Consider the following 27,163-nt stretch of genomic DNA (forward strand, 5'->3'; position numbering starts at 1 on the left):
CAAACACAATATCACCATAACACTCTAGGGAGGTGTTTAGGTTCTAGTGTAGTTAAGTTTTATTTTGGTGGAACTTAGGTTGGAAAATAATTTTGCCTAAACAGAGATAAAAATAATTTTGTTCCAATTAAATTACTGCAATATATATGTTATTCTACCTATATTATTCTACAGAAATAAAGGGTGTTGGTGGGGACTTTCTGACCCATCTATAAAAATGGTATATGTCACACCCCGCCTCCACTTACCTAAAGGCTAGTGACCTGGACACACCACTGTGTCCACAATTAATCCAGGATCTCCGATCCACTACTTTAAGTTCACAAAGTCATGAAATGAATCTAAAATCCACATTACATAATAGTAATCAACATGATAACACAGCTGGTGAATTCTATTGATATTTACCATATTTACACAAAAGAATGTTTACTCCTGACGGAGCATAATTATATTAATACCCTAGGGTTACATCACATATGTAAACAATAGAATAAAAAAAAATATGAATACTATCATCCTCAGGATGCCCCAAAAGCACAATCATCACACTCACAGCCTGCCTCGTGTGTAACAAAATCACCCAATGATCGTCTCCATAAATAGCTGACTCCTTGACAATAGCCTTGGGATGGTTCCTTGGATCAACATCTAAAAACATTGCAACAAATGGGGTGAGCTTCCGAAAAGCCCAGTGAGGGATGAAAATACAAGCAAACAAAATCATATATGAAATGCAACAATAATAACGATGCTCAATAAAAGCAAATGAATGCATATTAAATAAATGAAATGTTATGATCTGGTTTATTATCACGCAAGACTAATCAATAGATTCTAAGTCCATATTAGGTTTTAGCGCTACTACAACATAGGTGGTATCCCCAGTCAAGAATATATGTTATCGATTCCCGAGGATACAAGCTAGTTACGAATTAGGAGCATACAGGTGCCCAATACCTAACATTGTTACCCGGTAAGCCCCTATTAATAATCCCCCATATATACTCATCAAAGTACCAAACCTCAATGATGGATATACCACAACATCGGAATCCAATCTTCAGTGATGGGTTTTGTCACGACACCGGTAACCCCCCTTGGTCATAAAAAATTCCCCTAACCTCGGTCTATTTGACGATAAGATTAGCAAATACGCATCCCCTATTGGCAAGGGTTGTAGCACATGGGTTATTCTCCTAGCCCCATCCAATCTAACATGAAACATATCACATCACAATCATACTTATACTCATACACACTGTTAGTATACAGTGCCAGAACCCGACCTTCGGATACCCAATACCCCACACTCACACACTATGGGCATGCAGTGCCGGAACCTAACCTTTGGCTACCCTGCACCCCAATCATCAACACCAACCCCCCACACACACCCCGTGGGTATGCAATACCAAAACCTAACCTTTGACTACCCTGCATCCCACCCATCAACACCAACACACACACATGCATCGTGGGCATGCAGTGTTGGAACCCAACCTTCGGCTACCCTACATACTACCCATCAACACTAACACACTTCACATCATTATGCATAATAAAAATTCACCAGTAATAGATATTTAATATGCAAAATTTTTATGATCATATACATGGATACACATGTTATAAACACTCCGTAAAATATACACAACACCCACTCACCTCAAGTCGCTATTTGTTGCGTGATGCCGATGGTCTCATGCAATGTTGCCCCACTGTTAACTGGTTCTATTCCTATGATGCATAAGGTTTTTAGGTCAACTGACAAGATTTGGGAAGGTCTTCTTATAGGTCAAATGACAAAACAAAAAGAAGGTAAAAACTAGGTGTTAGGTGGTTCATCGGTGGATGCTCACCAACTGGTGGTGACCCACCGGTGGGTAAATCTAAGGGTGCACAAAAAGTCCAAAATTGATCTACAGGCTTCACCACTGGATGCCCACCGGCTGGTATCCCACCAGTGAGTACACCAACGGGTAAATCTGAGGGTGCACAAAAAGTCCAAAAATTGTCTACAGGCTTCACCACTGGATGCTCACCGACTGGTGTCCACCCGCCGGTGACCATCAACCGGTGAAGCAAAAATGGGGTGTTCTCTGCCCAAATTTGCCCCATAGGTATCCTCTTAAGTGTCTAAATGTGCGTGTGTGATTCCATAAGGGGGAGCCTCCAACTTAATTTCCCATTTTCCCTTCTTTTGCATTGTTTACAAACTAGGGTTTATGGTTATAGGTTTAGTTTACATGTAGGGGGCATCAATACACCTCACTTAGTCTAGGGTTAGTGCAATTAGTGATTTAGATGGTATAGGATTCCAAAGTTTACTCAATTTCCCATTTTAGAGGTCTAGGTTACCCTATATTTGGGGATTTCGGTTGGGGCATCATACCATGGCCACTAATTCCACCTATGATCACCCTAAACCACCAACTTGCATGCATAACTTCATTTCCCCAACACAAGGTTAGGTTGGGAGGATTAATTTTAGGGAAATTGGGTAATGGTCACAGTTCTAGGGTTTGGGTTACCCAAATTGGGGTTTTGAGATGGGGCCTCTTATATGAGAGGTCTAAACACTTATTGTGAGTGACCATGCAGCTAGATTAAGTCCCCAACACCAAATCCCCCATTCAATTTGTAAATTGGGTAGGTTGGTGGAGGGATTTTGGTTAGGGTTTACCTAATTTAGCTTAGGTTTTAGAATAAGGTAAGAGAGAGAGAGAGGAGAACTTACATTCAATGGGTAGGTGCCCTACCTTGCTCCCTCTTCTTCCTCCTCCCTTGCTTTTCTTCTCCTTCTTCTTCTCCTTTCCCCCATCCCTTACTCTTGAGTTGGTAGGAACGAAATGAATGAGCAAGAGGTTCTATTTATAGTAACTTAAGTTACATAAGGGCTATTTGGGTAATTAATGAGTTTTAACTCATTACTGTATTAATCCCTTATTCGGCACTAGCAGGACCACATTGGTGAGTCCTAAGGCATTAATCCATCCCCTGGTAGGTTGTACCAGCTGTTGGGAGTGGTTTGAGGTGCACGGGTTTGAGGGCCCGGGCCCCATAACAAATTAATCCCATTATGGCCAGCAACCCTCACTGGAGGGTGCGCACCAGCCAGTGACAGAGCCCATTAGGGGTCCCCTTAGGTGTTTGCTGGGATATAGGCCCTTTCTATGTATGTTTAACTACTAGATAACTCCCTTCAATGTCTGAGGACTTACACTAACCTCTTCTTCTGTGGTTTGAAACCCTTCCAATACTTGGCACATGAGTAGCATGTGCATGTGGGGTCATCCTTCCTTTCTCGGCAAAAGACAGCTGCTACCCAGCATTCATTGGTATTGGCATCCTCCTGTGTCTCATATGCACAAAATGAGAAAATTTATGGCACGGGTATAACAGTATAGCTAAGGGAAATCAGTAATTCTTCTACTACCAGAGTAGTAGTGTTAAAATACAGGATGATTCATCGCTTATTTAAAATTGTATTTAACCTTCCTTCACTATTTGTTGTAAATCGTTAACTAAATGATTCTATATTTTTTTAGGAAAATGAATTTGGCGTCTTATATTCTTTGAAATACTGCATTGCAAGGATTTGGAATTCCCTGGCGGCTTGCTCAATAGTATAAAATGTTATTGGTTGTTGTGATACATCTCATCGCCGTAAGTATTTCTAACCGTCGCCTCACAAGCATGCGTAATGATCTTGTAAGTCAATCCTGCCTTTCCACCATTATCTATGGATTTATGTTTTTCCAGCTTAGTCTTCTCATAGTTTGCTGACTTCGGGGTTGACTTGGTCTGTCCCCAAACAGGGGGAGTCAAGTCCTGTTGACTCTAATTGTGTTAGTCGGATGAATCAAACGATTGGCTTCATGATGCAATTCAAGGAAGAAGACTGTTCATGTGGTTCTGTTCACAAGAACTTGGTACGGGGCCCATTCAGCCAGCTTTAATTGGTTGGATATTTTGAACTGCAAAGTTTCTCTTAGTATTTACTGAATATTTAGTTTCTAATTCCATGTAATGAGTTACTTGGTAGTTAAAATAGATACTAAGTAGTATTTTCTAATTTTTTTACTTTCTATTTTATATGTATACAATGGTTTTCTGAAAAGATTCCATCCTAGTTTCTATCCTAGACTTAGAAGCGAAGTAGCGTTTCCATTAGTGTAATCTCTCCATTTTCTATTCTAAAGAGAGATGGGGCACACTAGCTAGACGATTTGAACGTTTTGAGAACTAGCTCTATGTGAGTGTGTGTATTATGGTAAATCAGTCTCACCCCTAGAGATAAAGCAAGTGGCAACCCTAGGTGGTGAATCCTTGGTTTAGTATTGGTGGGCCGGTGGCGATCCTTTTCCCCCCGTAGGACATACGTGGTGAAGCCTATGGTAAAACCCCCTTCTATCTTCTCATCTATTTCTTCTCCTGCCTACCATTTTGCAGAGTTTCCACCAAGCTTCTTCATTCAACTGAGACCTACTTTGGTGACTTTGATCTCTATTTTGTGTTTCACCTTTATTTCTATCTACCTTTTCTATTGTTCCTCACATAAGATTCTGCAGGTTGCATAGTTCTTTTGCTTAAGTTATGCTTTTTCATTGTGGTGCAGTAATTGCTGATTTTGTAATGGATTTACATCAGAAAGAACAGCTTCATGACAATGTTGTGTCCATGATGCAGTCCCACCACTACCCACTAGAAGTAAGTATTGGCTTCTATGTGCAAGATTGAGATGCCCGGCATATTCATAGAATTCCATGCAATGGTTTGCACTTTTTTCCAAAAAAAATAAGTAAGAAATAAAAAGTAAATTTTGTGTTTGCTCTTTGCAGGAACTACACAAGTATGTGATCTCTTTTGCCTTTTAATTTAGCCTCACTTGCTTTACATGCTGTAAATTTGGTATTGTCTATTACTTGCTTCAAAATATTGATTGGTCGGTCTGCTGGATTCAGCTTTAGGGGAACATATTCATCTTATCATCCACAGAAAAAGCAGCAACATGCTCCTTCAGTCAGTAGCAGTGGGGTTTCCATTACTGCTGCTAACATTCAAGACATGATCCATTTACAGTACTCTGCTCATTAGGTCCCATCCTGCCATGCAGCCTATCGCTCAAAGGTGATAAAAATCTTGTGGAAACTGGTATGTACTATGGTATTTGTTGCATGACAATCTACATTATAATAAACGTAAATATATATTGATATGTATGTGTTGTCTTTAGTCAAACGTATGATTGACTTGCTAAATATTATGATACATACAGGGTGGCAGTACAAGTGTTCTTTCCCCAATTTTCAAACTTCTTTCAATACTGTTTGATTTTCATTACAATCATTTCTTTTTCTTTTTTGTTTTAAAAATTTTCTCTTCTTAATGTTGAGTAGGATGCTATTTTTGAGGTAAGTTTCTTCATTTTGCCAAGCAGATGCCTATATTTTATACTTCTATTTGTAGTAGTTAGTTCATTCTGGATCTGTTTTGAACAAACTTTCTGTTTATTTACCATATTTACAAAAATTCTTCTACTAATATGTTTCTTTGTGATCCTTTGTATGTAAATTTATTTTTCTATTGTCTACCTCATTGAAGTGGTCCTTTTTTTATTTTTATTTTTTTGTGCAATCCCTCCATAAATTTTGCTTATTCTCCAAAATGTAAGATGAATTTTTTTTTATTGATTTTCTAGTTGATTTCTGTTATTAAAATAACATATATTGCATTCAGCATCACCACAGATGACTTCGACGCTTGGAAATTCATATCCTACAGTAGGAAGCTCACTACATCAAAGCCAAGTCCAAGCTGGGAATAACTAAAGCTTGAAGGGAATGTTAAATGCTGTGAACTACTAATATACTACAGTCACATGAATGCTACACAAAATTAGGATCTTGACCTACTCATGCCCCCTGAGATGATAGCCCCTCCCAGACCTCCTCACGCCCCCTATTGGAGGTCCTCACCGCGGGTTCCTCCCTTGTCCCCTCTCAGTACACCCTCCTGCAAACTCCTCCTCCAGTCCCCCTCAGCCATAGGAATAAAGTACAAACATGTACCTACCTCAAGGCACAGGCTTATCATGCTATCAATACTCAATTTATTATTACATTACTTAAGCTCTATCCCAGCAGCTGGGTTTTCAAACTAGACAAGAATCTTTTTCACATGAGGTCTGTTACCTATCTGTGAGGAATTACAGTGATGGTTGCAGGCCTATGCACTGTCCCAAATGTATGGACAATAGCCCACAACACCAACCCAGCTCCTATAATTGGCCTACCAACACAGAAAGAAGGGATTCCCTGTGTGCAACCCAACACTCAGCTGTAGGTGCTGCAGGGACATTTTTCCCAATCTGAACACAGCCCTACAGTGAGGACAGCAAGCATATACTACCCAGACTACTTGCATATCAGACATTAAACCCAATTCAAGTCTTGGGTTACTAACTGCACACCCACAGCTCTCAATTCAGCTGTAGGGGCACACAGAGACAACATGGGACCTATACAAATCCCATTTAATACATCAACAACATACCATCATGCTCAATTTCAGTTCTTGTGACTGAATTTACCCGAATTCCAGGCTTACAGGGTAAATTCCCTATCCCTGGGTTACTTACGCACCTATTCAGCCCAATTCTGACTGAAAGAGGCTACAGGGATCATAGTTAACTTAACTCCTACCCCAATTAACATAATACAGTAAGCTAACATAATTTACACAGTCCCTGTGACTGATTCCCAGCCAAATCCCAGGCATGCAGTCCAAGGTTCCCAGTTCTGGGTGGCTGTATGCTTGGGAAACCTTGCTGAAATTATTTTTTACTTACCCTATTGTACAGCAATTAGGAAGTAGGATTTTTACCTTAATTTTGCAGGTACAGCAGTAGGAAAGGTAGCAGCAGTAATTCTCCCAACTTGGACAACAGCTTGCACTCTTGAGTAGCTTGCTCTATGCTTGGACAACAGCTCCATGTACTTCCTTCAGCTGGCATGTAGTAGCATCATGAGAGGCAGCAGCCACAGCAGTAATAGTAGCAGCCAGCATGTGCAGCAGAGGCAGCAGGGGTAGCATGCAGTCTGCAGTAGCAGATGTAGCATCATCACTGGGACAACAACATCAGCAGCCTGCATGCTGCAGTAGGGGCAGCAGCGACAACCAACAGTAGCAACAAGAGGTGCAGCAGGGGCAGCAGCAACAGCAAGGATCAGCTGCATACAGCCCTACATGCACAACCCAGGCAGCCGCCCCTTTCTTCCTCTTCTCTTCTTCTTCTTCTCCTCCTCCTCCTTCTTTCTTTCTTCTCCCCTTACCCCAAACAAATTTAGTCTGTGAGAAATGAGAGAAAATGAGAGTAAATGGGTTTATATAATGGCTGGGCATAAGCTACTAGGTTTGTTTGGCTGTAAGGGCCCATTTTTAAAACTGAATTAAGCACCAATGCTGGGTGCCACATGATCATCTGCATGTTGGGTGCCACATGACCAGTGTTGGATGCCCTTTCAACTAAAGTAATTGGCTGAGAATGCCCGCAAGAATGTGGGACCCAAAGAGCAATAATGCAGTTTGGGTTGCAGACAGCACCACCAGTAAGTCTCACTGGCTGGCCGGTGGTCAGGCAGGTGGCCTGCCGATGACAATAAAACTATTCACCTAACAATTCCAACCACAAGGCCAAAGGTCAGACATGTGTGTGACCTTCATTTCACCATTTTGGTCTAATTTCTTCATTGTTTGTCCGGTGCACAAGCAGTTGGTATGCTCACCATGCAACCTTCACTGGCCAACTAAGGCAGCCTAACTACCCTTAGTCCCTATTATGTCCAGACACCCGAGGCATACAGATAAATTTTGATACGGGGTACCAATGACGGCATCACAACTATCCCAGCCCTTGATTTTCTCTCCTTCTCTACCCCCAACGCCTTTCTCAAATCTGCCTCTCTTCTCTCGATCTCTCTCGCATGACATAGCATGACTTCCCTCGATTTTTCACTACCATTAATAACTATCCCACCCACAGATTTTCTCTCCTTCTCTCACACGACCAAGAAAAAATTCTCCCGATTTTATCTACACTAATAACTACCCCAGCACTCAATTTTCTCTCTCCCTGGATCTTTTGTTGTACAACCTTACAAAGAATCTCCCGATTTTCTCTCCCACTAACAACTATCCCAGCCCTCAATTTCTCTTTTCGCTACCCACAACCCTTTCTCGAATCTCTCTTCATCTCTTGATCTTTCTCGCATGAACTAGCATGACTTCTCCCCATTTTCTCTGCAACTAATAACTAGCCTAGACTCCAATTTTCTCTCCCTCTCACACGACCAAGCAAAAATTCTCCCAATTTTCTCTTCCACTAATAACTATCCTAGCACCAGATTTTCTCACCCTCGATCTCTCTCGCATGACCTAGAAAAAATTCTCCAATTTTCTCTCCCAATAATAACTATCCTAGACCCCCATTTTCGCTCCTTTACCCCGACCCCTTTCTTGAATCTCTCTCCTCTTGATCTCGCTTGCATGACCACTATATGACTCCACCCAATTTTTGCTCCCATTAATAACTATCCTAGCCCCAGATTTTCTCTCCCACTCGCACGTGATAACAAAAATTCTACCGATTTTCTATCTACATCGATCTCTCACATGACCTATCAAAAATTCTCCTGATTTCCTCTCCCACTAATAACTGCCTACCCCGATTTTCTCTCTCCTTCTCTATCCCAACACCTTTCTTGAATCTCCCACTTCTCTCGATCTCTATCATACAACCTAGCAAAAATTTTCCCTATTTTTTCTTCCACTAATAACTATCCCAACACTTGATTTTCTCTCTCCTCTACGCCAACCCCTTTCTTGAATCTCTCTTATGACCTTGCATGACTTCTCTCGATTTTATCATCCACTAATAACAGCCCGAATCCATGATTTTCTTTCTCTCACACGACCTAACAAAATTTATCTCTATTTTCTCTCCCACTAATTTCTATCCCAGGAGTCGATTTTCTCTCTCCCTCGATATCTCCTACACGACTTGTAAAAATTCTCCCAAATTTCTCTCCCACTAATAACTATTCCAGCCCTCGATTTTCTCTCCTTCTCAACCCCAAATCCCTTCCTCGAATCTCACTCACGTCTCTCGATCTCTCGCACGACCTAGCATGACTTCTCCTGATTTTCTCTCCTAGTAATAACTATCTCAAACCTTAATTCTCTCGCATGACCTAGTAAAATTCTCTCGATTTTCTCTCCAACTGATAACTATCCTAGGACCCGATTTTTTGTCTCTTGATCTCTCTTGCATGACCAAGAAAAATTATTCTGATTTTCTCTCCCACTAAAAGTTATCCCAGCCCTGATTTCTCTCAACTTTACCCCCAACCCTTTCTTGTATCTCTCTCTATTCTCTAGATCTCTCGCATGACCTAACATGACTTCTTCACATTTTCTCGCCGACTAATACTTATCTCAACCCTTGATTTTCTCTCCCTATCGCATAACCTAGCAAAAATTCTCCCGATTTTCACTCCCTCGATCTCTATCACGGCCTAAAAAAATTCTCCAGATTTTCTCTCCCTCCCCCACAACCTAGAAACAATTCTCCAAATTTTCTCTCCCATTAATAACTAGCCCAACCCTTGAATTTCTCTCCATCTTTACCCCCAACCGCTTCCTCGAATCTGTCTCTCTTCTCTCGATCTCTCTCAAACAACCTAGCATTCCTTCTCCCAATTTTCTCTCCTTCTTAACCCCCAACCCCTTTCTCGAATCTCACTCACTTCTCTCGATCTCTCGCACGACCTAACATGACTTCTCCCGATTTTCTCTCCATTAATAACTATCTCAACCCTTGATTCTCTTGCATGACCAAGTAAAATTCTCCTGATTTTCTCTCCCACTAATAACTATCCCAGCCCCCGATTTCTCTTTCCTCTACCCACAACCCTTTCTCGAATCTCTCTCTCTTCTCTTGATCTCTCTCGCATGACCTAGTACGACTTCTCTCCATTTTCTTTGCAACTAATAACTAGCCAAACCCCCGATTTTCTTTCCCTCTCGCACGACCCAGTAAAAATTCTCCCAATTTTCTCTCCCACTAATAACTATCCCTACACCTGATTTTCTCACCCGCAATCTCTCTTGCATGATCAAGAAAAAATTCTCAAATTTTCTCTCCCAATAATAACTATCCCAGACCTAAATTTTCTCTCCTTTACCCTGACCCCTTCTTTAAATCTCTCTCCTCTCGATCTCTCTTGCATAACCTAGCATAACTCCTCCCGATTTTTTCTCTTATTAATAACTATCCTAGCTCCCGATTTTCTATCCCTCTCGCACTGCTAACTAAAAATCGATTTTCTCTCTCCATCAATCTCTCTCTCACGACCTATAAAAAATTCTCCTGATTTTCTCTCCCACTAATAACTATTGCGGCCCTGATTTTCTCTCTCCTTCTCTATCCCAACACGTTTCTTAAATCTCTCTCTCTTCTCTCGATCTCTCTCGTACAACCTAGCAAAAATTCTCCTGATTTTTTCTTCCACTAATAACTATATCTCAACACTTGATTTTTTATCTCCTTCTCTACCCTACCCCTCTCTTGAATCTGTCTCTTACGACCTAACATGACTTATCATGATTTTATCTCCCACTAATAACTGCCCGAATCCATGATTTTCTTTCTCACACGACCTAACAAAATTTATCTCTATTTTCTCTCCCAAAAATTTCTATCCCAGGAGTCGATTTTCTCTCTCCCTCGATATCTCTTACATGACTTGCAAAAATTCTCTTAATTTTCTCTCCGACTAATAACTATTCCAACCCTCGATTTTCTCTTCTTCTCAACCCCCAACCCCTTTCTCAAATGTCACTCACTTCTCTCGATCTCTTGCACGACATAGCATGACTTCTACTGATTTTCTCTCCCATTAATAACTATCTCAACCCTTGATTCTCTCACATGACCTAGTAAAGTTCTCCTGATTTTATATCCAACTGATAAATAACCTAAGACCCGATTTTTGTCCCTTGATCTCTCACGGATGACCAAGAAAAATTCTTCAGATTTTCTCTCCCACTAATAGCTATTCTAGCCCCAATTCCTCTCTACTCTACCCCCAACACTTTCTTGATTCTCTCTTTATTCTCTTGATCTCTTGATCTCTCGATCTTTTGCTCCTAACATGACTTCTCCACATTTTCTCTCCAACTAATACTTATCTTAGCCCTTGATTTTTTCTCTATATCGTATGACCTAGAAAAAATTCTCCCGATTTTCACTCCCTCGATCTCTATCATGGCCGAAAAAAATTCTCCAATTATCCCACCCACTAATAACTATCCCAATCTAGATTTTTCTCCTTCATTACCCCCGACCTTTTCTCGAATCTCTCTTGCACGACCTAGCATTACTTCCCCTGATTTTCTCTCTCCATCAATCTCTCTCACACGGCCTAGAAAAAATTCTCCTGATTTTCTCTCCCATTAATAATTATCCTAAACCCTAATTTTCACTCTCCTTCTGCACCCCCAACCCCTTTCTTGATTCACTTTTCTCTCAAACTCTCTCGCCCGACCCAGCATGACTTCTCCTGATTTTCTCTCCCACTACTAACCTTCCCAGCCATGATTTTCTCTCCCTTCCCCCCAACATAGCAAAAATTCTCTTAAGTTTCTCCCCATTAATAACTATCCCAACCCTCGAATTTCTCTCCTTCTTTACCTCCAACCTCTTCCTCGAATCTGTCTCTCTTATCTCCAACCCTTGATTTCTCTCCCATTAATAACCTTCTCCCGATTTTCTCTCCCTCTCAATCCCAACCCCTTTCTTGAATCTCACTCACTTCTATCGATCTCTCGCACGACCTAGCATAACTTCTCCTAATTTTCTCCCTCATTAAAAACTATCTGAAGCATTGATTCTCTCGCATGACTTAGTAAAATTTTCCGATTTTCTCTCCCACTAACAACTATCCCAGCCCCTGATTTCTCATTCCTCTACCCACAACCCTTTCTTGAATCTCTATCTCTTCTCTTAATCTCTCTCACATGACCTAGAATGACTTCTCCCCATTTTATTTACAACTAATAACTAGCCTTACCCCGATTTTCTCTCCCTCTTGCATGATTGAGGAAAAATTCTTTCGATTTTCTCTTCCACTAATAACTATCCCAGCACCCGATTTTATCACCCTCGATCTCTCTGACATGACCTAGAAAAAATTCACCAATTTTCTCTCCCAATAATAACTATCTCAGACCCCCATTTTCGCTCCTTTACCCTGACCCCTTTCTTAAATCTCTTTCCTCTCGATCTCTCTTACAAGACCTAGCATGACTCCCGATTTTGCTCCCATTAATAACTATCCTAACCCCTGATTTTTTCTCCCACATGCACGTGCTAATAAAAATTCTACCGATTTTCTCTCTCCATTGATCTCTCTTACACGACCTATAAAAAATTCTCCGGATTTTCTCTCCCACTAATAACTATTGCTGACCCCGATTTTCTCTCTCCTTCTCTACCCCAACACCTTTCTTGACTCTCTCTCTCTTCTCTTGATCTCTATCATACAACCTAGCAAAAATACTCCCAATTTTTTCTTCCACTAATAACTATCCCAATGTTTGATTTTCTCTCTCCTTCTCTACCCCCAACCCCTTTCTTGAATCTCTCTTTTACAACCTAGCATGACTTCTCCCGATTTTATCACCCACTAATAACTGCCCGAATCCATGATTTTCTTTCTCTCACATGACCTAACAAAATTTATCTCTAATTTATCTCCCACTAATTTCTATCCCAGGAGTTGATTTTCTCTCTCCCTTGATATCTCCTGCACAACTTGCAAAAATTCTCCCAACAACTATTCCAGCCCCTGATTTTCTCTCCTTCTCAACCCCCAACCCCTTTCTCGAATCTCACTCACTTCTGTCGATATCTCAGACGACCTAGCATGACTTCTCTCACATTAATAACTATCTCAACCCATTATTCTCTCACATGACTTAATAAAATTCTCCCAATTTTCTCTCCAACTGATAAATATCGTAGGACCCGATTTTTTGTCCCGTAATCACTCTCACATGACCAAGAAAAATTCTTCTGATTTTCTCTCCCACTAATAGTTATCCCTGTCCTGATTTCTCTCAACTCTACCCCAAACCCTTTCTTGTATCTCTCTCTATTCTCTATATCTCTCGTATGACCTAACATGACTTCTCCACGTTTTCTCTCCAACTAATACTTATCTCAGCCCTTGATTTTCTCTCCCTATCGTATGACCTAGCGAAAATTCTCCCGATTTTCTCTCCCTCGAGCTCTACAACGGCCTAAAAAAATTCTCCTATTCTCCCTCCCACTAATAACAATCCCAACCCAGATTCTTCTCCTTCTTTACCCCGATCCTTTTCTCGAATCTCTCTTGCACGACCTAGCATTACATCACCCGATTTTCTCTCTCCATCAATCTCTCTCGTACGGCCTATAAAAATTCTCCCAATTTTCTCTCCTATTAATAACTATCCCAAACCCTAATTTTCACTCTACTTCTGTACCCCCAACCCCTTTCTTGATTCTCTCCTCTCTTGAACTCGCTCACACGACCCAATATAGTCCTCCCGACTTTTTCTCCCAAGCCCCATTTTCTCTCCCTCCCGCATAACCTAGCAAAAATTCTCCTAATTTTCTCTCCCATTAATAACTAGCCAAACCCCCAAATTTCACTCCTTCTTTACCTCTAACCTCTTCCTCGAATCTATCTCTCTTCTCTCGATCTCTCTCAAACAACCAAGCATTCCTTCTCCCGATTTTCTCTCCTTCTCAAACCCCAACCCCTTTCTCGAATCTCACTCACTTCTCTCTATCACTCGCACGACCTAGAATGACTTCTCCTGATTTTCTCCCTATTAATAACTATCTCAACCCTTGATTCTCTCGTATGACCAAGTAAAATTCTCCCGAATTTCTCTCCCACTAACAACTATCCCAGCCCCCAATTTCTCTTTCCTCTACCCCAACCCTTTCTCGAATCTCTCTCTTCTCCTGAGCTCTCTCGCATGACCTGGTATGACTTCTCTCCATTTTCTTTGTAACTAATAACTAGCCAAGCCCCCGATTTTCTCTCCCTCTCGCACGACCAAGCAAAAATTCTCTCAATTTTCTCTCCCACTAATAACTATCCAGTCACCCGATTTTCTCACCCTCGATCTCTCTCGCATGACCTAGAAAAAATTCTCAAATTTTCTCTACCAATAATAACTATCCCAGACCCCAATTTTCTCTCCTTTACCCTGACCCCTTCCTTGAATCTCTCTACTCTCGATTTCTCTTGCATGACCTAGCATGACTCCTTCTGAATTTCACTCCCATTAATAACAATCCTAGCCCCCGATTTTCTATCGCTCTCGCACATGCTAACTAAAATTCTACTGATTTTCTCTCTCCATCAATCTCTCTCGCATGATCTATCAAAAAATTCTCCTGATTTTCTCTCCCACTAATAACTATTGCAAACCCCGATTTTCTCTCTCCTTCTCTACCCCAACACCTTTCTTTAATCTCTCTCTCTCTTCTCTCGATCTTTCTCATATAACCTAGCAAATATTCTCCCGATTTTTTCTTCCACTAATAACTATCTCAACACTTGATTTTCTCTCTCCTTCTCTACCCCAACCCCTTACTTGAATCTCTCTCTTATGACCTAGCATGACTTCTCTCGATTTTATCTCCTACTAATAACTGCCCGAATCCATTATTTTTTTTCTCACACGACCTAACAAAATTTATCTCTATTTTCTCTCCCACAAATTTCTATCCTAGGAGTCGATTTTCTCTTCCCTCGATATCTCCTACTCGATTTGTAAAAATTCTCCCAATTTTCTCTCCCACTAATAACTATTCCAGTCCCCGATTTTCTCTCCTCAACCCCTAACCCCTTTCTCGAATCTCACTCACTTCTCTCGATCTCTTACATGACCTAGCATGACTTCTCCTGATTTTCTCTCCCATTAATAACTATTTCAACCATTGATTCTCTCATATGACCTAGTAAAATTCTCTCAATTTTCTATCCAAGTGAGAACGATAGACCAGATTTTTTGTCCCGATCTCTCTCGCATGACCAAGAAAAATTATTCTGATTTTCTCTCCCACTAATAGCTATTCCAGCCCCGATTTCCCTCCACTCTACCCCCAACCCTTTCTTGAATCTCTCTCTATTCTCTCGATCTCTCCTATGACCTAACATTACTTCTTCACATTTTTCTCTCCAACTAATACCGATCTCAACCCTTGATTTTCTCTGCCTATCATATGACCTACCAAAAATTCTCCCGATTTTTTCTCCTTGGATCTCTATCATGGCCTAAAAAAATTCTCCTATTATCCATCCCACGAATAACTATCCCAATTCTCCTTCTTTACCCCCGACCCTTTTCTCAAATCTCTCTTGTATGACCTACTATTACTTCTCCCGATTTTCTCTCTCCATCAATCTCTCTCGCACGGCCTAGAAAAAATTCTCCCGATTTTCTCTCCCATTAATAACTATCCTAAACCCTAATTTTCACTCTCCTTCCATTCCCCCAACCCCTTTCTTGATTCTCTCTTCTCATGAACTCTCTCGCATGACCCAACATGACTTCTCCCGACTTACTCTCCCTCTAATAACCTTCCCAGCCCCGATTTTCTCTCCCTCTCCCACAACCTAGCAAAAATTCTCCTAATTTTCTCCCCCATTAAAAACTAGCCCAACCCCCAAATTTCTCTCCTTCTTTACCCCCAACCTCTTCCTCGAATATGTCTCTCTTCTATCGATCTCTCTCAAACAACCTAGCATTCCTTCTCTCGATTTTCTCTCCTTTCTCGAATCTCACTTAGTTCTCTCGATCTCTCGCACGTCCTAACATGACTTCTCCTGATTTTCTCTCCCATTAATAACTATCTCAACCCTTGATTCTCTGACATAAACTAGTAAAATTCTCTTGATTTTCTCTCCCACTAACAACTATTCCAGCCCCTGATTTCTCTTTCCTCTACCCCAACCCTTTCTTGAATCTCACTTTCTTCTATTGATCTCTTGCATGACCTAGCATGACTTCTCCCCATTTTCTTTACAAATAACCCCCCGATTTTCTCCCGTACTAGCACGACTGAGCAAAAATTCTCTCGATTTTCTCTTCACTAATAACTATCCCAGCACCCGATTTTCTCACCCTCGATCGCATGACCTAGAAAAAATTCTCTAATTTTCTCTCCCAGTAATAACTATCCTATACCTAAATTTTCTCTCCTTTACCCCGACCCCATTCTTAAATCTCTCTCCTCTCAATCTCTCTTGCATGACCTACCATGACTCCTCCCGATTTTTGCTCCCATTAATAACTATCCTAGCCTCCGATTTTCTCTCCCTCTCGCACTTGTTAACTAAAATTCTATCAAGTTTCTCTCTCCATCGATCTCTCTCCCATAACCTATCAAAAATTCTCCTAATTTTCTCTCTCACTAATAAGTATTGCAGACCCCTATTTTCTCTCTCCTTCTCTACCGTAACACCTTTCTTGAATCTCTCTCTCTCTCTTCACTCGATCGCACTCATACAACCTAAAAAAATTCTCCCGATTTTTTCTTCCACTAATAACTATCCCAACACTTGATTCTCTCTCCTTCTCCACCCCAACACCTTTCTTGAATCTCTCTTACTATACCTAGCATAACTTCTCTCGATTTTATCTCCACTAATAACTGCCCGAATACGTGATTTTCTATCTATCACACGACCTAATAAAATTTATCTCGATTTTTTCTCCCACTAATTTCTATCCCAGGAGTCGATTTTCTCTCCCTTGATATCTCCTGCACGACTTGCAAAAATTCTCCCGATTTTTTCCTCTACTAATAACTATTCCAACACTTGATTCTCTCTCCTTCTCCACCCGAACACCTTTCTTGAATCTCACTCACTTCTTTCAATCTCTCGCATGCATGACTTCTCCTGGTTTTCTCTCCCATTAATAACTATCTCAACCCTTGATTCTCTTGTATGACCCAGTAAAATTCTCTTAATTTTCTCTCCAACTAATAACTATACTAGTACCCGATTTTTTGTTCCTCAACCACTCTCTCATGACCAAGAAAACTTCTTTTGATTTTCTCTCCCACTAATAGCTATCCCAGCCCTGATTTCTCTCTACTCTACCCACAACCCTTTCTTGTATCTCTCTATTCCCTGGATCTCTCTCAAGACCTAACATGACCTCCACATTTTCACTCCAACTAATACTTATCTCAGCCCTTGATTTTCTCTCCCTATTGTATGACCTACCAAAAATTCTTTTGATTTTCTCTCCCACTAATAGCTATCCCAACCCAGATTTTTCTCCTTCTTCACCCCCGACCCTTTTCTCGAATCTCTTTTGCACGACCTAGCATTGCTTCCCCCGATTTTCTCTCTCCATCAATCTCTCTCGCACGGCCTAGAAAAATTCTCCTGATTTTCTCTCCCATTAATAACTATCCCAAACCTTGATTTTCTCTCTTCTCTCTTCTCTCAAACTCTCTCGCACGACCTAGCATGACTCTCCCCGATTTTCTCTCCCACCAATAACCTTCCCAACCCTATTTTCTCTCCCTCCCCCACAACCTAGCAAAAATTCTCCTAATTTTCTCCCCCATCAATAACTATCCTAACCCCTGAATTTCTCTCCTTCTTTATTACCCCCAACCTCTCCCTCGTATCTGTTTCTCTTCTCTCGATCTCTCTCAAACAAACTAGCATACTTTCTCCCGATTTTCTCTCCTTCTCAATCCCAACCCCTTTCTCAAATCTCACTCACTTCCCTCGATCTCTCGGACGACCTAGCATGGCTTCTTCTGATTTCTCCCCCATAATAACTATCTCAACCCCAGATTTCTCTTGCCTCTACCCCCAACCCTTTCTCGAATCTCTCTCTTCTCTCTCTCCCTCTCGCACAACCGAGCAAAAACTCTCCTGATTTTCTTTGTAACTAATAAATATCCCAGTGCTCCCTTGATCTCTCTCATGACCTAGAAAAAATTCTCCAATTTTCTCTCCCAATAATAACTATCCTAGACCCCAATCTTCTCTCCTTTACCCTGACCCCTTTCTTGAAACTCTCTCCTCTCAATCTCTCTTGCATGACCTAGCATGACTCCTCCCGATTTTCGCTCCCATTAATAACTATCCTAGACCCTGATTTTCTATCCCTCTCGCACGTGCTAACTAAAATTCTACCCATTTTCTCTCTCAATGTTCCAGCGATCTCTCTTGCACGACCTATAAAAATTTCTCCTGATTTTCTCCCCCACTAATAACTATTGCAGACCTTGATTTTCTCTCTCCTTCTCTACCCTAACACCTTTCTTAAATCTCTTTCTCTTCTCTCGATCTCTCTTATACAACCTAGCAAAAATTCTTTTGATTTTTTCCTCCACTAATAACTTTCCCAACACTTGATTTTCTCTCTCCTTCTTTACCCCAACCCCTTTCTTGAATCTCTCTCTTACGACCTAGCATAACTTCTCTCGATTTTATCTCCCACTAATAACTGCCCGAAACCATGATTTTTTTTCTCTTACACGACCTAACAAAATTTATCTCTATTTTCTCTCCCACTAATTTATATCCCTGGATCGATTTTCTCTCTCCCTCGTTATCTCATGTTCAACTTGCCAAAATTCTCCTAATTTTCTCTCTCAATAACAACTATTCCAGCCCACGATTTTCTCTCCTTCTCAAAGCCGTTGCTCTTTCTCAAATCTCACACACTTCTCTCTATCTCTTACATGACCTAGCATGACTTCTCCTAATTTTCTCTCCCATTAATAACTATCTCAACCCTTAATTCTCTCGCATAACCTAGCAAAATTCTCCCAATTTTCTCTCCAACTGATAACTATCCTATATCCCGATTTTTTATCCCTCGATCTCTCTCGCATGACCAAGAGAAATTGTTTTGATTTTCTCTCCCACTAATAGCTATCCCAGCCCTGATTTCTCACTACTCTACCCCCAACCCTTTCTTGAATCTCTCTCTATTCTCTCGATCTCTCGCCTGACCTAACATGACTTCTCCACTTTTTCTCTCCAACTAATACTTATCTCAGGCCTTGATTTTCTCTCCATATCGTATGACCTAGCAAAACTTCTCCTGATTTTCTCTCCCTCGATCTCTATCATGGCCTAAAAAAATTCTCCTATTATCCCTCCCACTAATAACGATTCCTACCTAGATTTTCTCCTTCTTTACCCCTGACCCTTTTCTCGAATCTCTCTTACACGACTTAGCATTACTTCCCCCAATTTTCTCTCTCCATCAATCTCTCTCGCACGGCCTAGAAAAAATTCTCCCGATTCTCTCTCCCATTAATAACTATCCCAAACCCTAATTTTCACTCTCCTTCTGTACCCCCAACCCCTTTCTTGATTCTCTCTTCTCTTGAACTCTCTTGCACGACCCAGCATGACTTCTCCCAATTTTCTCTCTCACTAATAACCTTCCCATCCCCGATTTTCTCTCCCTCCCCCACAACCCAGTAAAAATTCTCCTAATTTTCTCCCCCATTAATAACTAGCCCAACCCCCGAATTTCTCTCCTTCTTTACCCCCAACCTCTTCCTCGAATATGTCTCTCTTCTATCGATCTCTCTCAAACAACCTAGCATTCCTTCTCCAGATTTTCTCTCCGTCTCAACCCCAACCCCTTTCTCGAATCTCACTCACTTCTCTTGAACTCTCATATGACCTAGCATGACTTCTCCTAATTTTCTCCCCCATTAATAACGATCTCAACCCTTGAGTCGCTCGCATGACCTTGTAAAATTCTCTCCCACTAACAACTATCCCAGCCCCTAATTTCTCTTTCCTCTACCCCTAACCCTTTCTCGAATCTCTCTCACTTCTCTTGATCTCTCTTGCATGACCTAGCATGACTTCTCCCCATTTTTTCTGTAACTAATAACTAGCCTAGCCCCCGATTTTCTCTCCCTCTCTCACGTCTCTCCCACTAATAACTATTTCAGCACCTGATTTTCTCACCCTCGATCTCTCTTGCATGACCTAGAAAAAATTCTCCAATTTTCTATACCAATAATAACTATCCCAGACCCCAATTTTCTCTCCTTTACCTCTACCCCTTTCTTGAATCTCTCTCCTCTCGATCTCTCTTGCATGACCTAGCATGACTCCTCCCGTTTTTCGCTCCAATTAGTAACTATCCTAGCCCCCGATTTTCTCTCCCTCTCGCACTTGCTAAGTAAATTTCTACCGATTTTCTCTCTCAATCAATCTCTCTCGCACGATCTATCAAAAATTCTCCTGATTTTATCCCCCACTAATAACTATTGCAGATCCTGATTTTCTCTCTCCTTCTCTACCCCAACACCTTTCTTTAATCTCTCTCTCTCTCTCTTCTCTTGATCTTCCTCATATAACCTAGCAAATATTCTCCCGATTTTTTCTTCCACTAATAACTATCGCAACACTTGATTTTCGCTCTCCTTCTCTACCCAACTCCTTTCTTGAATCTCTCTTACGACCTTGCATGACTTCGCTCGATTTTATCTCCCACACTAATCACTGCCCGAATCCATGATTTTCTTTCTCTCACACGAGCTAACAAAATTTATCTCTATTTTCTCTCCCACTAATTTCTATCCCAGGAGTTGATTTTCTTTCTCCCTCGATATCTCCTACACGACTTGTAAAAATTCTCCCAATTTTCTCTCCCACTAATAACTATTCTAGCCCTCGATTTTCTCTCCTTCTCAACCCCCAACCCCTTTCTCGAATCTCACTCACTTCTCTTGATCTCTCGCATGACCTAGCATGTCTTCTTCTGATTTTCTCTCCCAATAATAACTATCTCAAACCTTAATTCTCTCGCATGACCTAGTAAAATTCTCTCAATTTTCTCTCCAACTGATAACTATCCTATGACCCGATTTTTTGTCCCTCAATCTCTCTCGCATGACCAAGAAAAAATTCTTCTGATTTTCTCTCCCACTAATAGCTATTCCAGCCCCGATTTCTCTCTACTCTACCCCTAACCCTTTCTTAAATCTCTCTCTATTCTCTCGATCTCTCGAAGACCTAACATGACTTCTCCATATTTTCTCTCCATCCTATCCCAGCCCTTAATTCTCTCTATCGTATGACCTACCAAAAATTCTCCCGATTTTCACTCCCTCGATCTCTATCACGGCCTAAAAAAATTCTCCTATTATCCCTCCCACTAATAACTATCCCAACCCAAATTTTTATCCTTCTTTACCCCCGACCCTTTTCTCGAATCTCTCTTGCATGACTTACCATTACTTCCCCCGATTTTCTCTCTCCATTAATCTCTCTAGCACGACCTAGAAAAAATGCTCCTGATTTTCTCTCCTATTAATAACTGTCCCAAACCCTAAGTTTCACTCTCCTGTACCCCCAAGCCCTTTCTTGGTTCTCTCTTCTCTCGAACTCTCGAAATCTCTCGCACGACCTAGCATAACTTCTCCCAATTTTCTCTCCGACTAATAACCTTCCCAGCCCCTGATTTTCTCTCCCTCCCACACACAACCTAGCAAAAAGGCTCCTAATTTTCTCTCCCATTAATAACTAGCCCAATCCCCAAATTTCTCTCCATCTTTACCCCAAACATCCTACTTAAATCTCTCTTCTCTCGATCTCTCTCAAACAACTTCGCATTCCTTCTCTCGAACTTCTCTCCCTCTCCTGCATGACCTAGAAAAAACTCTCTTTATTTTCTCTCCAATAATAACTATCCCAGCACCCAATTTCTCTCTTCCTTTATATCTATTGCACGACCTATCAAAAAATCTCCCGCTTTTCACTCCCACTAATTACCCCAACTCCCAATTTATCCTCTAACCTATCTCTCAATCTCTCTCGCATGACCTAATAAGACTTCTCCCAATTTTCCTCTCCAACTAATAACTATCCCAGCAATCGATTTTTTTCCCTCTCGCATGACGTAGCAAAAATTCTCCTATTTTTCTCTCCCACTAGTCACTATCTCAGCACCCGATTTTCTCACCCTCGATCTCTCTCGCACAACCTAGAAAAAATTCTCCCATTTTCTCTCCTAATAATAACTATCTCAACCCCAATTTTCTCTCTCCTTCTCTACCCCAAAACCTTTCTCTAATCTCTCTCTCTTCTCTTGACCTCTTTCGCATGACGCAGCCTGACTTGTCCTGATTTTCTCTTCCTCTTGCATGACCTAACAAAAATTCTCCTAATTTTTTCTCCCACTAATAATTTTTCCAACCCTCGATTTTCTATCTTCTTTTTTACCCCGACCCCTCTCTCGAATCTATCTCTTCTCCCGATCTCTCTCGTATGACCTAGCTTTACTTCTGTCGATTTTCTCTCATACTAATAACTAGTCAAACCCCTAATTTCTTCCTCCCAGACAACCTAACAAAATTTCTCTTGATTTTGTCTCCCACTAATATCTATCCCAGGAACCAATTTTCTCACTCCCTCTATCTCTCTTGCACGACATGTAAAAATTCTCCCAATTTTCTCTCCATTGAGACCCCCAACCCCTTTCTCGAATCTCACTCACTTCTCTCGATCTCTTGCATGACTTGTTCCGATTTTCTCTCCCCCTCTCGCATGACCTAGCAAAATTCTCCCGATTTTCTCTCTAACTAATAACTATCGCAAAACCTATTTCCCCTCTTGCTCGATCTCTCGCATGATCTAAAAAAATTCTCTTGATTTTCTCTCCTTCTCTACCCCCAACCCCTTTCTCTCGAATCTCACTTATTTTTCTCAATCTCTCATATTAACTAGCATGATTTGTCCCAATTTTCTGTTCCCCTCTCGCATGACCTGGAAATATTCTCCTGATTTTCTGTCCAACTAATAACTATCCTAGAACCCTATTTTTCTCTCTCGCATGATCTAGCAAAAATGCTCTTAATTTTCTCGAATCTCTTTAGGTTCTCTCTCTCTCTCGATCTCTCTCTCTCATGATCTAACTTGACTTCTCCACATTTTTTTCTCTAACACTCAATTTTCTCTCCCTATCACATGACCAAGCAAAATTCTCTAGATTTTCTCTCCCTCAATCTCTCACGACCTAAAAAAAAATTCCCTTTCTTCACCCACTAATAACTATCCCAGCCTTGATTTTTTCTCCTTCCTTACCTCGACAGCCCTTTTCTCAAATCTCTCTCGCATGACATAGCATTACTTCTCCCGATTTTTTGTCCCACTAAGAACTATCGTAAACCCTGATTTTCTCCCTCGTGCATGACCTAGCAAAAATGCTCTCAAATTTTGCTCTCCATTGATCTCTCTTGCACAACCTAGAAAAAATTATCCTGATTTTCTATTCTATTAATAACTATTCTAACCCTCAATTTTTCACTCTCCTTCTCTACCCCAACCCCTTTCTCGATTCTCTCTCTCTTCTCTCAATCTCTCTCGTACGACCCAACATGAATTCAACCGATTTTCTCTCCCACTAATAATATCCAGCCCTTGATTTTCTCTCCCTCTTGCACAACCTATCGATGTTCGTACTGATTTTCTCTCCCACAAATAATTAGCCAAGCCCACTAATTCTCTCTCCTTCACTACCCCCAACCCCTTTCTCGAATCTGTCTCTCTTCTCTTGATCTCTCACGCATAACTCTTTAGATTTTGTCTCCCATTCATTACTATCCCAACCCCCAATTTTCTCTCCCTCTCTAGCACGACTTAGAAAAAATTCTCTTGATTTTTTCTCCACTATCCCAACACTCAGTTTACTCTCTCCCTCGATCTCCCTCACATGACTAGCAAAAATCTCTTGATTTTTTCCCCCACTAATAATTATCCAGCTCCCGATTTATCCTGTACTCCATACCCTTTCTCGAATCTTTCAGTGGGGTATTGATCCTCATCGTCACTATCTGTAATGGTAATTATTCCAACCATTGGATCATCATCTTTGGACTCCCCTTCTCGGCTCGAAGTGGGAAGTCGAGGTCCTCTTCAAATATCGAGAGCCCTGACTCATAATTTCTTGACCACATTGGAAAGACACTGGAACGAGGCGTCTGTTGCTTCTACAAATGTGTCCTCTGGCCCTATTTTCTCCAGGTTATTCAACTGGTCATTGTAGTAGCGTTCACTGATGGTTACTTCACCAAGCATGTGGTCAATTTCTTCCACTCTTTCTTGCATCCTCCCCACTTATGAGTATACATCACACATCTTTTCTTCCATATCTATCATGGAGTTCAATTCGTATATAAAAACATTTACTTGTTCTTCCAACTCATCATCATTTCTTGAATCTGACATGGAATCATCCCCTTCCATGCAGATCTCTCTCATACAACCTAGCAAGACTTCTCCCTATTTCCTCTCCAAGTAATAACTATCATAGCCACTAATTTTCTCTCCCTTTCGCATAGCCTAGAAAAATTCTCCCGATTTTCTCTCCCAAAAATAACTATCCCAGCCCGATTACCCTTGATCTCTTTTGCAAGACTTAGAAAAAATTTCCTGATTTTCTCTCCCATAAAAATCCCAAACCCCGATTTTCTCTCATTCTTTACCCTGACCCCTTTCTCAATAAAAATCCCAGACCTCGATTTTTTCTCTTTCTTTACGCCCGACCCCTTTCTCAATTCTCTCTCCTCTCGATCTCTCTTGCATGACTTCTCCTAAAAATCTGTTTAACTCAAAATATCCTAGCCCCCGATTTTCCTTCCCTCTCACGTGACCTATAAAAAATTCCCTGTATTTTCTCTCCCATAATCTCTCTTGCAGACCTAGCAAAAATTCTTCTGATTTTCTCACCCACTAATAACTATCCCAACTCCTAATTTTCTCTCCTTCTTTACCCCCAACACCTTTCTCGAGTCTCTCTCTCTTCTCTCGTTCTCTCTCATATGACCTAGCTTGACTTCTCCTAATTTTCTCTCCCTCTCGAATGACCTAGCAAAAATTCTCCCAATTATTTCTCCCACTAATAACTATCCTAGAACTCAATTTTCTCTCTCCTTCTCTATCCCTGACCCCTTTCTTGAATACCTCTCTTCTCCTGATATCTCTCATACGACCTAGCACGACTTCGTTGGATTTTCTCTCCTATTAATAACTGCTTGAACCCCTGATCATCTTCCTCTCACATGACATAACAAAATTTCTCTCGATTTTCACTCCCACTAAAATCCATCCCGGGAATCGATTTTCTCTCTCCCTCAATCACTCTTGCACGACTTGCAATAAATCTCCAGATTTTCCCTCCCACTAATAACTATTCAACCCCTTTCTCGAATCACACTTCTCTCAATCTCTCGAATGACTTAGCATGACTTATCCTGATTTTTTCTCCTTCTCTCGTATGACCTAGAAAAATTCTACCGATTCTCTCCATCTGATAACTATCCTAGGACCTAATTTTCTCTCTCCCTCGATCTTTCTCGCACGGCCTAGCAAAAATTCTCCTGATTTTCTCTCCACTAATAGATATCCTAGCTCCGATTTCTCTCTATACTACCCCCAACCCTTTCTTGAATCTCTCTCTGCTCTATCGATCTCTCTCGCGTGACCTAGCATGACTTCTCCACATTTTCTCCACTACTAATACCTGTCCAAACCCTTGATTTTCTCTCCCTATCGCATAACCTAGAAAAATTTCTCTCGATTTTCTCTGCCCCGATTTCTCTCACTGCCAAAAAAAAGTTCTCCCATTTTTGCTCCCACTAATAACTATCCCAACCTCTGATTTTTTTCTCCTTCTTTACCCCTGACCCTTTTCTCGAATCTCTCTTATATAACATAGCATGACTCTCCCGATTTTCTCTCTCCATTGATCTCTTTCACATAACCTAAAAAAATTCTCATAATTTTCTCTCTCCCTAATAACTAGCTCAGCCCCTGAATTTCTCTCACCTTCTCTACCCCCAATCCCTCTCTCGATCTCTCGAGCACAACCTAGGATGACTTCTCCCAATTCCCTCCCATTAATAACTATCCCAACCCCCGATTTTCTCCCCCTTTCGTGCAAACTAAAAAAAATTCTCTTGACTTTCTCTTCAGTAATAACTACCCAGCACCCAATTTTGTCTCTCCCTCGATCTCTCTCGCAGAACCTATAAAAAATCTCCTAATTTTCTCTCCCACTAATAACTATCCTAGCTCCCGATCTATTCTCTACCCCCAGCCTTTTCTCGAATCTCTCTTTGTGCTCTCGATCTCTCTCACATTACCTATCAAGACTTCTCCCCATTTCCTCCCCAACTAATTACTATCCCAGCCATCGATTTCCTCTCCCTATCGCACGACCTAGAAAAAATTCTTTCGATTTTCTCTCCCAGTAATAACTATCCCAGCACCCGATTTTCTCACCCTCAATCTCTCTCTCACAACATAGAAACATTTCTCTGACTTTCTCCCATAACACTTCTCCCCCTTTTGATTATTGATGGTTGGAATAAGTTATGGATAGTATCACTCTTTTTAAAACACTTCTCCCCCTTTTGATTATTGATGGTTGGAAGAATCTATGGATAGTATCACTATTTTTAAAACACTTTTCTTTGGCATCGATACAACATTTGTTATACCCATTAAAAATTTTCAATCACTATAGAAGGAAGTTTGATATTTAAATTTTGAATAAGAAATACATGAGATTCTGCACATGCAATACAATTTACTACCAGCTATGTTGATTTTAAATTGAAATGAAATCAATAAAAATCATCCAAGTAAACATTCCACATGAACAAACAACATTGAATAATTAAATTAAAATATGGGAGAGGGTTCTCTGAACAAGCAAGTGGCATAGAGGAGAGCACCTCATGGGGGCAAAAAACAGAGTCGTATGATGAGGAGAGATAGACACAAAAGTGCTAGATTACCTTGACCCTAACAACTCAGAAAAATTTCCTCAAAATATTTACATATACTGCAATTTAACTCCACTATTCCAATTTTCCAAAGTAATCAGCCTAATCCCAGTTTAAGGTATCCCATTCTAACAGGGATAGATAAATCATCTCCCAATCGGCACTTTCTCCAGTCTGTGGTGGTTGAGCATTGTCTCTGCCTGTGGATGAACATTCATGTTCGCTGCTTTTCTCTACCCTGGGCAT

General features: G+C 40.9%; 1 long non-coding RNA gene across 1 annotated transcript in view; it reads left to right on the top strand.

The window, feature by feature from the left end:
* LOC122058341 overlaps positions 1-27,163 on the top strand; it is a 54,415-nt gene extending 27,252 nt beyond the window's left edge. The window contains exons 7-11 of the long non-coding RNA XR_006133728.1: positions 3,552-3,714; positions 3,822-3,935; positions 4,622-4,713; positions 4,845-4,855; positions 4,968-27,163. This is a non-coding gene — a long non-coding RNA (uncharacterized LOC122058341). The remainder of the gene's footprint in view (positions 1-3,551; positions 3,715-3,821; positions 3,936-4,621; positions 4,714-4,844; positions 4,856-4,967) is intronic.

This window comes from Macadamia integrifolia, chromosome 12 (assembly GCF_013358625.1).
Source record: "Macadamia integrifolia cultivar HAES 741 chromosome 12, SCU_Mint_v3, whole genome shotgun sequence".
Taxonomy (NCBI): Eukaryota; Viridiplantae; Streptophyta; class Magnoliopsida; order Proteales; family Proteaceae; genus Macadamia; species Macadamia integrifolia.